General features: G+C 37.3%; 1 pseudogene; it reads left to right on the forward strand.

Moving 5' to 3' along the window:
* The first annotated feature begins 13,348 nt into the window (after positions 1-13,348).
* On the forward strand, positions 13,349-15,353 carry LOC134204156 (chondroitin sulfate synthase 1-like; annotated as a pseudogene).
* The last annotated feature ends 1,150 nt before the right edge of the window (positions 15,354-16,503 follow it).

Consider the following 16,503-nt stretch of genomic DNA (forward strand, 5'->3'; position numbering starts at 1 on the left):
ACGCTCAAAGTAGGTGATTCATTCTGAACGTTAAGCCAGTGATTAATATTCAGGAACACGAGATGCCCAAAGTACTCCAAAACGTTCTCCAGCTCAGCCCACTACCAGACCAGAATCAAGCAATCAAGGCATTTGCAATCTCAGACAACCACACATCGCATAAGATAACATGATTCGAATCGTTTACCGATAAAAATTTCATCAAACTCGCATTGTGGTGCGAAGCTCTTCAGATTAATTATAAATTTTTCCGCATAGTAGGCTATTTTACGAGTTCATACCAGCTTCATTTGTTGACATCGCATATTGCTACAAACAAACTGGAGTTAAATCGGATTATCTGTCAAACGTGGTTTATTAAAAGCATCGCAATGAATAATAAAATAACTCGCTTCAAAATCGTACACATCGCATACACCACCGCGCAATGTCGGATAAGAAATACACATATATCGCCTCCACTTTTGTACGTAAAAAGCGTTTTCGCGACTGATAAGCGATGAAATTTGTGCGCATAGGCATCGCATAACAGAAAACCAATTCTATTATGTATGCATCATCAGTATACACCTAATTTCCATTAACATGAGATCCAAGGTCCAATGTCCTAAAATGATCTTCAGTCGGTTCTAATGCGAAGGTTTTTCTATAACTCTGCCTAATGGTTCGTTGTTTGAATTCCACTAGTAACGTAGTTATACTTATAGTTTCAGTAACTTAAACTAAATAATAACAAAATTCTAATCATTTAGTTTGAGTTACTGCAATCAGCGCTCTAACTCCGTTATTAGTTGAAATCTAATAACGAACAATTAGACAAAATTGTAGAAAAACCTTCGCACTAGAAGTCCACCATACAACACATTTTGAAATTCAGCTTCTGGAATGTGTTATTGACAAACTACTAAATGATCGAACGCAAATTACTGAATGATCGTTAACATCCTTGTTGCAAACTTTTTTTTTTGTTGAGACTTTAAACCACTGGTTTCACGGACTTGAATGATCAAGTAGTTTAAACATTACGAATTCCAGGACGTTTCGGATAACCTAAAAGGTAGCAGTAGCTTGTATAAATGATGGTTAATGTCATATTAACTCAATGGCCCTACTGGGATATCGTATCATACATCATTCATAAGTTGGTTCATTGGATAAATCGTAAAAATACATTCATTCTCCTATAATGCATTCATTCCTCAATGAGTCGCTAATAAAAGGACCATTGACTTAAGCATATTTGAGATGTGGAATAGAAGTCCCTTAGAAAATTGTTCGAAAGAACCATCAGAGTTTTACTCCACGAGTCATTATCGAGTCTTAGAACATCGACTCATGGAAGGTCTATTGTCGCTTGTGAAAGTAATAAATGAAATCGTATCGGCTCAATAGACCTGCTTCGATGCCCAAACAACAATTTTGGATCTAAAAAACATTTTTGATCATCAGGACTTTTATAAAACCAGCATAAAACTGAAATGTTACTAGCGTATTTAGCGATGCACTGATACATCGTCCAAGACTTGGTTGATCGGATCTATCATACGTTCTGAGCTTTAGGACGTTTTGGAGCATTTTAAGCAAAAAATGTATAATTCAGGCAAAGGAATATAAAGAACTTCTATATTTTTTTTCAATATCCTCTTTAATGTACCGATGGAGGCGTCATCACTGCTAGGTGGATTGATCTGATTTTTTTAGTGCCTCCTGGCTATTAGATTGAATAATTTATTCCTTTTCTTTAAATATGGGTGGTTTCTATTCATGCTTATTTATTTTTAGCTGATTTTTCAAGGGTGCCCATAACCGAGCCACAAAATTAAAATGTCCAAAAATGTCAAATTTGCAAAGTTGTCAATATTTTTTTTCGAATCCATGAAATCAAACTAAAATTTTTTTCGCTAGTAGTAGGGTTATTGGTCTAGCTTTCCATTGGTAAACAAATGTCGGCATAAGATGAACTAGGGCCAAAGTTACGGATCAAAGACAAAAGGGTGCCCACAGCCGAACCTCTTCTCCTATTAATAATATAAGTTTTTTTTCTCTTGCAGTTAAGAAAAAACTTCGTGGTGACAGGGGGATGGGGGGTCCGCCAAATGACCACGATAAAACACATGGGGGGAGCGGGAGGTGACCACGTGGTTTCGGGATGGCCGCTGACCAAAATCCATTTTTTTTTTAAACCACAGACACGCAAAAAAGTTTGGCTCACTTTTTGGGCACTTATCTCTAATCGATTTGCACACAATAAGTTGTATTCGACGAGAAATTTCACTCCATTGTTTCTTACTGAAAATTGGCTAGATCGGACCATGTCTAATATCATGGCCAAAATACAGTTTTATTTACACTAAAAAGGCGCAATAAAAATTGTTTTCTATGAAAAATGAGCCAGATTGCAATATAAGCTCAGAAGTTATGTGGTCAAAATACAACATTTTGTAAGCAAAACACGCCTCAAAAATTTACTTTTTTACGGGCATTTATTCATGACCAATTTATTGTAACAAGTTGCATTCGATTTTATTGTTCCTGTTTTACTGCGTAGTAGACAAAAATGCGCGTTATAAACTGACCACGCAAAATTTCCACACGAATCTTAATTTTAGTTTTTTTTTTACCGTTCCCTCAACTAGTCGTGATTTTCATAGGAAGAAAATATCATATAGGGTGTCCAAGGAAGTATAAGCACAATTTAAGAATATCATTACGGCTTTGGTTTTTGGCTAATTGATTATTGTTTCACTTTTATGTCCCTTGCTATGTTTTACTGCAGCATAGAGCTACTTATTCGAGATCTATTTATTTGTACACCAAGAAGTGAGTGGATCTTTGATCAGATGGTACCATTAGCTTCAGCACAGACCGATTGAAAGCGATTTAGTTCAAAAGTTATGATGGATTTCACTGCCTTAACATGCTCCACAAGTGTGCCTTTGTCAATTTCCTATGAATAGCTTAGAGAATCCATCTTCTTGACTCAAGAACTTATTTTGCCTTGCCAGATTACCGTGTCCACTATAAATTACTTGCCAAATCATTGCTTTATCACAGAATTCTACCAGGATTTACCAGCACGGACCGTGTAGAAGTGGTCCCTTGGAAGCATCTTATAATCGAATTTCACTCATCTTGCATTCGATTTTATTGAATGTACGTAGCTCATTTTGTTCAGTCTACTTTATTCTTCATTTTTCTCAGATTTGCCACATCTTGAACGAAGAATTAATTTTACGGAAAGAGCTTGAACGATTTTTTAATCAAGGATATGGTTCATAGGGACCGATTTACGCTAGATTTTTTCATGTACTGAAATGAAAACTCCTCACCATACCGATTTTGTTTCCGACTTCACAAACTTCTATCTACCAGCTTCTTATATGCAACCATGAATAGGTTTTTGAGTTAATTAGTCCTTAAATCAAATTATCGTCAAACAAATAACTCAATTATGAACATCTGTCGTTTTAAGGGAACTACTTCTACTCTTTTACAATTAATCAATGATGGTAAAGAAGAACCAAATGATAATTTGAATGGGATATAGTTTACTACAATTCCTTATCCATATGTTTAAACATTCTAAACTAAAATGTGATGATAGTAATAATGCTGCTTATAGTTTGTTCAGATTAATAATAATCAACTACAATAACCTTTGTGTGACCTTTGACATCAAGATACTATTTAGAAAATAATAAAACTTGTAATCTAAAAGGCTCTAAAGGCTCTCAAAAAAGATGCATTCTCAATATTTTGAAAGTACTTTGGATATGTAATTTAAATTTTTCTATTTAATCTTTTTATATATAAAAAATGAACGACTTTTGATTGATTATTTTTTTACAATTTAACGTGAAAAATGTTATTTTCAATATTTTGCAATATAATTGTCATAGCCATCAATTGTCAAGATACAATGATGACTCGATTTTTCACATGTTCAAATTTTAACTTTCCGGAAATGAATTTTGAAAGTCTACACTGCCGTTATACGCAAAACTGTCCCATGTATATAGGGAATCCCAGCAAACATGGCACAAATATGCGTATGACGGCAGTACAGAGGAAGAAGAATTATTCCAAATTTTTCAATATATAGACTATTTTTCTAGTCTATATTACAATCACAAACTTGTCCAAGACACAATGTACCGTATATGAGCGATTCCAAGCAACAGCATCAAAATTTAAGAAAATTTTTAATTCATGATTTTCTATTGAGTTGAAACTTTGCACAGTTTTTCAATTTCATCTAAATCGTCATTTTTCGATATCAAATCTTCATATTGAGTCACGACTAACTTTTCAAAAGGGTGTATGTGAAAATGGTTCAAAAATAGCACAGCAAAAACGGAATGTTCGATTGTTATGATTTTTTCAGCAAAGTTAGACAACTAAATGGTGATTCTTAAGAAAATGTGCACAGCAAAAAAAAATTTTTTGCCTTTAAAAATATCATTTTGTCACAAAACTCAAATATCTCAAAACCCTATCTTTTTTCGAACGTAATTTTTTAGGGAAAACGGTCCATTATATTAGCTATCTACCATAAAAATTTGGTGATGGTAAACTAATAAACAAAAAGTTATGACATTTCAAACATTTCACAATTTTCACATATAGTAAACAAAAAAAATTTCCGTGTATTTTTTTTTTCAAGAATCGCAGTTTGATGCTGATTTTATTGTTAAGGGCCTTGCGTGAGTTAAACAAGTTGTTTGTATGATATTCCATATTTATGTATTCATCGATATTATGTATATTATATGTATAAATATTATATGTATAAATAAATAAAAATGAATTAATATTATCCTAAGTATTAAATTAAATGTGGCAGTTACACAATGTTGTTATAGAAACTCTAAGAGTTTTGGGTTTGAATTTTGGTATGGGTTATGATATCATGAAAACAGTTTATTAATACTTATTTTTTATTTATTTTATTCAAATTTTTTAAAATATCGAACACTTTTGAATTATTATCAGCACAGTTTGAGTATAGTTTTGCTTTAATTTTATTTTCCGACAATGGAATGAAACAGTGAAATTTTTGGGTTCCTTGGATCGTTTTCGCGTTATTAAATTGCTCGCTGAGCTCTGAAGCCTTTATTTCGTACTCTTCAGTAGTAGTAAAACAAAAAGATAATTTGGTTAAATCTTTTTCTTTTCTACGATTTGCGTACTTCCATTAAAATAAATAACGAATGGATGAATTGTAGCTTGTTGTACGTTCCAGTGATGGGACTGCACTTCATCTTGCAATATAAAGCTGTAATTTTCAGAAAAATCACAAATGACTAAAAATTCACCATTTTGTAATGTATTTTTCGTATTTTTTAAAAAGCTGGATTGTTCTGTTTTAATGAAATCGTGAGGGATTAAACTTTCTAATTTCAAGCAAAAATATGACACAAACTCATCTACAGGTTTTACAATAGTTTCTATGTCACACCTATCCGTGGTCACCCATTGCTCAAATGATAACTGATCAATATATTTTTCTTCAAACTCAGCGAATAAAGTATTTTCCAATGATGAAGAATCTGGACAATCCGAACAAGATCGTAGATAGCAATTTGATGTTGTATTTTCACACAAAAGACTACCAGTTAACATTTTAATATCCTTTGTTAAATTGATTCTTTTCAAACTATGTAAAATAAGATTAATATTCTCATGGGTTGTGCACACACACACATTATGTGTTCCTGAATTGGAAAGAAGCTTACATTGCCTTGGCCGAAGGCTTGCAAATGAGGAAAACCTATTTTAATATTATCGTGAATTTCCTTGAAGCGTGTGTACGCTTCTTTCAAAGTCGTCATCATTAATCGTTTTGGATTGCTTGACGCTTTCCATCTTTTTTTACTGATACATAATCTTTTTGACCAGGCATAGCTCGACTTACTTCATCATCTTCAAAATATTGAACTACTATTTCTTTTGTCTCATCTGTTAATGCAGTACTAGACCTAGTATTTTTGGTTGAAAGACAGTTATTCTTCAATTGTTTTGCCTCTTTTACTGTATTTCTATTGGTTTTGAACTCATCAATGGCATCCTGAATAGACCACGAACTTGGCAGCATCGACAAAATCAATAATTTTTCTTTCCTTGTCGTGGCTGCATTCGAGAACCTTTCCTTCATATTTATAATTACCTCATCGTAGTCTGTATTTTCCACATCATCAGGTCCCTAATTTGAAGAGGTTTCTTCGTACAGCTTCGTTTATTTCACGGTATTTTTCTCCGGGTAATAAACGTAGACCATCTTACACCATTTAATCAGGTCACTTTTATCCCAGCTATGCCCTCGTTAAAGCGTTCGATGTTGACCTTTTGGATACACTCATCTTCCGATTGATTTGTTGAAACAGATTTCGCTGATGGTACGGTGGTAAGGCTCTCAGCACTTAATACTTCTGGTAATTCCTCAGTTGTTGTCGATACATCTGGCAATTCCTCAGTTGCTGTCGTTTTCGAACTTCCTGCGCTCTGCTCAACCGATGATATACAGATTGCTCTTTTGTCAACGTTTAGACGGCAGGACGTGCAAATGCGTAAATTTGTATTCAATGTGGACATTGGAGCATAACCAGTCGCTTTCAGTTTATCTATGGTGCTTTCGGTGAGATTTCGTAACTCTTTTGAACACTTTTTTCCATCAAACGGCCTACAACAGTTGAGAAAGCGGCTACTCATGTTGTTCGTAATATTTCAATAAACAAAATAACATTTTAAGTTTTATAACGCTCTTGAAGACCATAACTTACTCTTCAAGAGTGTTATAAACCATAAAACCAAAATGTTATTAGGGTATGCGTCCAATTTGAGAATCTCGAGCTCGTTCAGTAGCCGCTAGGTTGCGAAGGCCGACGGAGGTCCTTCGTAGCTTAGTTGATTAAAGCACCAGTCTTGCGTACTGTAGGGTCATGGGTTCGAGTCCCATCGAAGGGAAAGTGGTTACCTCCAATCCGTTTTTCAAATCAATATCTTCCACATAACGTACATATTTAAGGGGGGTCCTGTAGCGTAGTTGGCTACACGTTCGCCTTTCAAGCGAATGGTCATGGGTTCGATTCCCAGCCCCTCCACCAAAACCCTCGTCAGTCGCCGGATGCGCAGCCTATGCGGTGGCGTATTGGGGTGCACGCCTCACCGTCACGGCTGCCTGATGACGACTGACAACTTGTTCTTCTCGGAGGCATTCCTCCAACGTTACCCGGATAAATGGCAACCGGACAATGCAACGATCATTGGATACACGACATGGACAAAACGAACACAATGGACTCACGACGAGATGGACCGGCAACGACAACAACAATGAATAATGGAAAAAATCTAAAAATAGATTCTGTGTGGATTCTGGCTGCAGAATACCACAGTAGATCTCGGCACAGTAGCGGTCAAGTAACACAGAGTGCCTATCAAATAAATAAAGGAATAAAAAAAAAGTACATATTCACATATGAGTTTTCATAACATTGTAAATTAACGTCCAAGTCGGGTAGTTTAATCCCCGGAAATAGGCAATTAACTTTGATTGAACTCCTGTTTTACTGTTTCTTATTGAAAATTGGTTTGATCGGACTATGGGCTTAGAAGTTATGAGGGGCCGTCCAGAAACCACGGGGTTATGTAGGGTGGGGTGGGAGGTTTGGAAAATGACCACGATAAGCTACATGGATGGAGGGATGGGGGGTCGAACCATGAGGTTTTTTTTAGTTTTTTACGCGAAAAGCTTTTGGTGAATTACAATAGCAGTGTGAAAAATACAAATCAATGAGTAAAGTGCATCCTTAGATCCTATTTCGATAAAAAAAATAAACGACAAAACAATTGCAATTCAGTCTTAATTTCCACAAAGAATTCTGGAATGTGACAAGCGTTTAAAAAAAATCCACAACGCCATGCCTAGCCGCAGATGTTTTTGGCATCGCGCCGTCGACACTTTTGCATCAGCGCACTGCTGAAACAATTTCGTAAAAGTTCATGTTTTTACAATAATCCAAGAAAAAATCTTAAGGTCACTCCTGACAGAATCCAAGTTTCAAAGTGCTCGCGTTTTCGGGGGCACAACTCCCCCAAAAACTCCGAAAAAAAAAAATCCATGGGAATTCTGTCTGAAAATTCAAAGCAGTTCCGTGGGAAATACAAATAATTTCCGGTTGAAAAAAAAAGTTCATATTTTGTTTATCGGAGATTCTAATGAATTTCTTCTAAATTGTTAGGCTGCAGTTAGCCTTGCGAGAAGCAGCGTATGATTGCCAAACCGGAGATGACGAGCTTGATTCTCGTTCCACACAAGATACATACTCATGCAATGGCTGGCTTTGAAAAGCTTTCAATTTATAACTGAGGAAATGTAAATAGAATACAAAGCAAGTGAAGTTCCAGTTCGGATGTGGAGCAATAGAAGAAGAAGAAGACTTCTACATTTTCAAGAAAAATTCTTAATATAAACGGCAATGTCACATGAAACACTTTGTTAGATGCTATTTTTCCATAATTCCTATTTTCCCTTCTTTGGGAACTATGATTCTTTCTATCACAAATTTTCTAAATCTCCCAAACATTTGGCATTATTCAGACTTTCCACGGAAGAGTCTTTGAGTTATCTTCAAAAAAAAAACTTTGAAATTCCGAAGTATAAACCTTTAGAACTTCCGAAATTATTCGGTAAGTTAATCGGAAATTCATTCATCTCCAGGAAGTCTTTTTGACTTCTTTGTAGTTTACAATGTTCTGAAAACACGTATGTGAATATGTACATTATGTGGAGGATAATGATTTGAAAAATGTATTGGAGGTAACTACTTTCCCTTCCATGGGACTCGAACCCACGACCCTCAGTAGGTTCAGTTGAATATTGCTTGAAATCTTTACCATGCGGAAATTGCACAAGAAAAGATTCAGAATCGGCAATTCTTTGAAATTTTAATTTATTTTTTTAAGGAATTTCTACTGGAAATGCTTCAAAAGTACAACCGCCAATTCTATCGTTGTTTCCACTTGGAAACTCATCGGAATTTCTTCGGGAAATTCATTATTGGTATTTAAAATGGACTGTTTCAAAATTTCTTCTGTTAAATCATAGGAATTTTAATCTGAATTTTTTTTGGCAAATTCTGAATAATTTCATTTGAAAATTTAAAAGAAACTACTGAAAATTTCAAAAAATTGGTTTTGCGTTTGAAGATTTATAAAAGTTTCCCTAGGATATTCAAAAAAATCCTTGGAAATTCTGAAAAAAATCAGCTGGACATTCTTTCTAATTAATACTGGAAAATCTTTGGAATTGTTTATTAGAATTGTCATTGTCAATATGCATGTACCGATAGTTCTTCGAAATTTCTACCGAACATTGTTCGGAATTCTTCCACGGAATTTCCGAAAAAAAAAAATGTTGTGGAGGTTCCAAAGATTTTTTCCGTGGAGACTCCGAAGAATTTTTGATGATTATTCCGACGGGTTTTCTTTGGAATTCCAGAATAATTATTCTTGAGAATTCAGAAGAACTTAGGATTTCAAAATTAATCCAAGCAATAAATGTAGGTAATACTTTAGACTTACGAATTCTAGTTTTTTATGATAATGCCGATGTCCAATTAATTGATCGTAAAATTTAATAATGCACCTAAATGTTCTAAATAATGCTAAAAAGCAGAAATTACAAAGAAAACCCAGACGGAGCCAAGTATATAATTCTGGAAATTTCTTGTAAAATCAATGTTCATGTAAGGAAATCTTAGGTTTAGAAAAAGATTTTGCTTCTGAAAATATACAACTTGAAATGTTTGAATCTTAAATCACATTGTTTTTATAATGAATTATTGGCAGTGGCTGATTTTCTACCCGCCGTTGCCATATTCAGGTGCTATCGTATATGCGCAAATAGCCAGCATGAGTTAACCACCAGAAATACGTATGGCGAAAGGCATCTAAGGCGGGATTTGTCAAAAGTAGGAAGTAGGAAGTAGGAAAAACTATTTGGTACCAGTTATGTAGGAAGGTGTCCGCTACTACGCCTATCAAATATTAATTCGATGAAGGTGCTTAATTTTGAGAAATCGAACCTTAAATGCCTTTCGCCATACTAATTTCAGAAAGTTAATTCTTAGTGTGCCGCTGTAAGCACGCTAAAAGTAGGTGATTCATTCTGAACGTTAAGCCAGTGATTAATATTCAGGAATACGAGATGCCCAAGGTACTCCAAAACGTTCGCGAGCTCAGCCCACTACCAGACCAATCAAGCAATCAAGGCATTTGCAATCTCAGACAACCACACATCGCATAAGATAACATGATTCAAATCGTTTACCGATACAAATTTCATCAAACACGCATTGTGGTGCGAAGCTTATCAGATTAATTATAAATTTTCCCGCATAGTAGACTATTTTACGAGTTCATACCAGCTTTATTTGTTGACATCGCATATTCCTACAAACAAACTGAAGTTAAATCGGATTATCTGTCAAACGTGGTTTATTATTAGCATCGCAATGAATAACAAAATAACTCGCTTCAAAATCGTGCACATCGCAAACACCACCGCGCAATGTCGGATAAGAAATACTCATATATCGCCTTCACTTTTGTACGAAAAAAAACGTTTTCGCGACTGATAAGCGATGAAATTTGTGCGCATAGGCATCGCATAACAGAAAACCAATTCTATTATGTATGTATTCTGGGTGTCTGGAATGCCCTCATCATCGGTATACACCCAATTTCCATTAACATGAGATCCAAGGTCCAATGTCTTAAAATGATCTTCAGTCAGCATCAAGATGCACAATGGCAATGAGGTTTAATTGCAAACTTTTTTTGTTGAGACTTAAAACCACTGGTTTCACGGACTTGAATGATGAAGTAGTTTAAACATTACGAATTCCAGGACGTTTTGGATAACCTAAAAGGTCTGTAGTAGCTTGTATAAATGATGATTAATGTCATATTAACTCAATGGCCCTACTGGGATATCATATCATACATCATTCATAAGTTGGTTCATTGGATAAATCGTAAAAATACATTCATTCTTCTATAATACACTCTATGAGTCGCTAATAAAATGACCATTGACTTAAGCATATTTGACATGTGGAATAGAAGTTCCTTGGAAAATTGTTCGAAAGAACCATAAGAGTTTTACTCCACGAGTCGATATCGAGTCTTAGAACATCGACTCATGGAAGGTTTATTGTCGCTTGTGAAAGTAATAAATGAAATCGTATCGGCTCAATAGACCTGCTTGGATGCCCAAGCAACAATTTTGGATCTAAAAAACATTTTTGATCATCAGGACTTTTATAAAACCAGCATAAAACTGAAATGTTACTAGCGTGTTCAGCGATGCATGGATACATCGTTCAGGACTTGGTTGATCGGATCTATCATATGTTCTGAGCTTTAGGACGTTTTGGAGCATTTTAAGTAAAAAAATGTATAATTCAGGCAAAGGAATATAAAGAACATTGTGTTACGGTTCTGAAGAAAATCATGCAATCTTAGTTTTAAGATGTTTAATGAAACTTGAATGCCATTAGACAATCGTATAGAATATTAAAAGGTTAACTAATTTGATGATTCTGGATGCTTCTTAAAAGAGGGAGGAGGAGGTTTTTTTACATCTCTAAGGTTACATATTAACAAATTGACAAATTTTTTGTTGACAGAGTCCAGTTCAGATGCTTCGCAAAATAATATATCCTGAGAATTTCCTGTAACTCCAGAGCTACGGAAGGTCCCAAATACTCTAGGGATATTTCAGAAAATTTATAAATCAAAACAAATTTTTCTCGAAACTCTCATAACATATTCGCGAGTCCACATTTTTTGTATCCTGATGTATCGAAGGGGTATGCGAGTTCTTGATATCCTAATACCTGATACACATTACAACATGATTGCATCATCAAAATTTTCGAATTCAAGAAAATTTATAATTTCCATGGTGGGTTTAGTTTGATTTTGAATCAGTTTAAATGCCTGTTTTTGTCCATTTAAATTCAGCGTATTAAACATATATTATTAATAATATAAGGTTTTTTTTTTCTTGCAGTTGAAAAAAAAAACTTCGTGGTCACAGGGGGATGGGGGGTCCGCCAAATGACCACGATAAAACACATGGGGGGAGAGGGAGGTTTGAAATTTTTTTAAATATAACCACGTAGTTTCTATATGGCCCCTGACTAAAATCCATTTTTTTAATCAAAGACGAGCAAAAAATTTTGGCTCACTTTTTGGGGACTTATCCTTAATCAATTTGCACACAATAAGTTGTATTCGACGAGGAATTTTACCCCATTGTTTACTCGACTAGAAGGTCATATCAAAATTATATCAACCTATGTTATACTAACAAAACACTACTAACTAACAACTACTGTACTAACAAAATTTGATAGAAACATGGTGCAGGGTGGTGTTAAAATATCTAAATTTCTATCAAAAACTACACTACTGGAAACAAAAAACTATCACATTTTGTTACAGCTTTATTATAAAAATAACATATTCTGATTGAAATTTATAACAGAATCAGATACAAAATATATTGTTTCCGTGCAGTTGGAATTTTCACGGGTCGTGATAGGTCTCCAGATTTTGATCAACAATCAGAAATTTTTGTTTTTGTTCGAACAAGAATATTTTTCAAGAACATGAAACTAACAACATTACAACTGAGGCAACCTTCTCAAATTATATCAGCGTTGTGATATCTATGGCTGGGAAACTTTCCTACATCTATTTTAATTGCCTACTGTTGGACAATTCGGTGTTAAGCAATTTTCAAATAATATTATGATGTAATCCTGTTACAACATTTGAAAGATAATGGCTATTGAGTTTCTGTTATGCTCTTCTAGTCGGGATCTTAATACAAACCTTTCGTGATGAAATTAGAAGTTGAGAAGAATCGCGACGGTTTGGATGTTTTAGACCAGTTAATTTTCGATTTTGAGCAATGCGATTTTGCTTCGCTGAACACATCTATTTCTGGAGTCGACTGGGAAGATTGCTTTGGTGGATACAACATCGACGAAGCCGTCAACATATTTTATCAACGTCTATACTGCCGCTAACCGCAAGTCGAGCACATCTGTATATGGGGCTCCACATACAGATGTGCACAACTTGCGGTTAGCGGCAGTATACTCGATTCTTCGTGATGCTGTTCCATTGAAACGTTTCCGACAAAAAATGACGAAACATCCCTGGTGGAACAACCACAGAAAAAATAAAGAACCTAAAAAAAAGTTTAAAGAACTCAGCTTTGGATACGAAGTTCAAAATTTTAACTCAAAAGTAAGTAGTTTTCTCACTCCCTCTCATGAATGTTATCGGTACTTCGTTCGGTTCGTATGCTCATCACGCCATCCGGTCAAAAACCTTCATGTACCGTCTGCATGCCTACCTTGGGCCTCAAGGCCCAGGAACTGCGTCAACGTCCCTGATGCTCCACAGGGACATCGCCCAGATAACCGCCTGTTGCAGATCCTCGGATCAACAAAACCTCGCACCGGAGTTCGTTTTTCCGTCGGATGAAACCAGCGCCGACTACCTGGGGGATCACAACATCTAGGTTCGTTACGATCGCTTCCCAACACTGTAGCCACGTTTGCATTGCAACATTGACTATTCTACTTCAGGTTCGACGCCAGATCTCAACCGGCATCGGCCGTCACATTGGACGAGATCATTGAGGTGGGACTTCATCGCCAGAGCCTCTACTCGGATGCATCCGAATCCCAAGCGAAAGATTGAATCGTCACTCAAGGAGGGCTTGAACGACGTCGTTCGAGAGTAAAGACAGTCGTTTGAACAACGAGGCATTTGATTGCTTATTAAGCACCACTCAATGAACCGGTTATAAATCGGCTTAAGCTCAAGTGGCCATGGAATAATCAATTATGATTTACTCGTTTTATGACGCGTGCCTACACAGATCATGGAGCACATCAACAATTTTTCACGTCAACGGGTCGCGTCATCGAGTTTCGAGACTGCTCTGGTTCATCGCGTCAACGCCTCTATGGGCAGGATCTGATCTTGGATTTACTTTGGTGTACAAAAGTACCGCGGAAAGAAGATGACCGTCCGGTGCGAAGACATCTCTATATCAACGATCGTTCACGGACATACGGGTTAGAGCGTGGAGAAGTTTTCCAGCTCAGGCGGTAACCTTGGACCGGCGAATACCCGTTGGTACGCACGCCTTTTGACACAGTACTGGACTGGGTAAGTTCAATCGCCATCATCCATTCTAAGTGATCTTACGCTGATTTCCTCTCCGTAGATCGCGCGATCGTTCCTCAACAGTGGCTGGGAACGTCTCTCGGACACATTTGCCATCAGCAACCCGCCGAGTCGAGATGCCGAAGAGTCGCATCGTTTCATCATTCCCTCGCTGGACGACGGAAACCTTCATGCGTTCCTACGCAACTTCGAACAGGTCGCCCTCAAGCAGGATCTCGGACGGACCTGCTCGTTCCTGTATGTCGACCCGTCCGACTCGCCTCTGCTGACCAACCTCCTCGACCAGCTCCGGACGCGGTATCCGCAGAATCGTATCACTATCTACACCTCCACGGGAACTTCTCCGCGGAGTAGCCCTCGATCGTGCCATCAAGAGGTCCATTCTGCAAGCAGGACGACATCCTGTTCTTCATCGACGTCGATATGATCTTCACTCAGCGGACGCTCGATCGGATACGACAACGCGTCATCCGCAACCGCCAGGTTTACCTTCCCATCGTTTTCAGCGAGTACGACCCGCACCCGGAATCCCTCGGTCAGATGTATTTGGAATCGGACAGAAACCGATAACAACGAGCATCTCCACCCTCCATCAACGAGCAGCTTTTTCTTCTCCCTATCGGTAACCAACACCACGGGTACTTCCGGCAGTTTGGGTACGGCTCGTATCTAAGTCGGACATCCTCCGGCAGAGCTCGGCGGTTTCAACACCGACATCACCGGTGGGGTCTCGAGTTATTTCTCAAGCATCATCGCTGCCAATCTGAAGGGAAGCCAGCGGCTGCTGGACGTGGCCGACGGTCGTGGATCCGTTCAAGGATCCCCACAAAGCACAGCAGGAGCTGTCCGTATTCCGTGCGCCGGATCCGTCGCTGGTGCACATCTTCCATCCGATCAATTGTGATAGAAACCTCGAAGAGCACAGTACAAGATGTGCCTCGGAACAGCCAATACTCGGGAGCTTCGGCACGCTGGAGGGGCGCTTCGTCCACGACGGAGCTGCTGCTGTTCGCGAAGGGCCCGGGGAGTCGATAGTGACTCATGATGGGGAGGGTAGGGATTTTTATGATAGGACTTAGATAGATTTGGGATTATCTATGTAGAATGGAAATTAATAAATTTTAAAGGTAATTAAAAAAGTATTATGGTCGATTGAGAAATGGTCCATCTTATTCAGGCCGTGGTGGTAATAATGAATGCAATTAGAGTGAAAAAATACGCGTTATGCTGTTTCTATCTTTATTGTAGGATAGAGCAAAAGATTTGTATACAGTTCTTGACATCTGCAGATGGAACTGCTCCTTTCTATGACTCATAGTTATTATATTCAGCATACAGGCTTCATAATGTCAGAACTACCTGTATGAATGATGTTCATTCCTGTAGTCCTAATAATTTTCAAAATAGATGAGTCACCTTCTTTGACCTCGCAAGACTGATACGTAAGCATAGAATAGAAATTGAGATCACAAGCGGAGCTAGCAGTTACGATGGAACGTAACCCACTCTTCCTACAATTTAAATTTAATTGAAAATTCCTGCTTAATTACGTAATAATTTCTTCTGAAATTCCTTTAAAAACTTTTCAAAAGTCTTTCAGGCTTTTTGAAAATTTGTTCAAAGCTCTGCGAAATTTCTACAGGATTTTCTTCAATATTTATTTTCTGAAAATCCCTCAGAAACTCTTTGCACTCAGGAATAATTTAGAAAATTACGCCATAGTTCCTTTGAAATTACTTCGTAAAATCCTCTGAAAAGGCTTTTGTGTATTCATTCGGAAATTCCATCATTTTCCTTTTGCATTTAGTAAAACCATATAAAATTCTCTTGCTTGAACTATTCCTTAAATTTATTCCCCTTTTCAGGAGAAAACCGCCTTCTGGATTGCGTGAAATGAAATAGCTATGTCGTTCTTCCGTGACGCATCCCAAATGCTTTGCGCCGGAGCCAGGTGTAGGAATAGAGATGGAAGCATCTTGACGGACGAACATGGGATGAACGAAAGGTGGAGCCTCGAGGAACATTTAAATGGGTACAGGCGGAGTCAAAGCAGCGGAGAGATGTCGTCAGTTCAGCGGACGATAGGAATTAGCCCCACGTTAGGGGAAGTTAAGATGCCATCAAACATCTAAAGAAAAGCGCCTGTTAAGGATGGTATCGGAGCAGAATCTGGAAACTGAACGCGCTACCGGTGGAGTGGAAGGAAGGGGTCATATCCATCTACAAGAA

This window comes from Armigeres subalbatus, unplaced genomic scaffold, assembly GCF_024139115.2.
Source record: "Armigeres subalbatus isolate Guangzhou_Male unplaced genomic scaffold, GZ_Asu_2 Contig425, whole genome shotgun sequence".
Taxonomy (NCBI): domain Eukaryota; kingdom Metazoa; phylum Arthropoda; class Insecta; order Diptera; family Culicidae; genus Armigeres; species Armigeres subalbatus.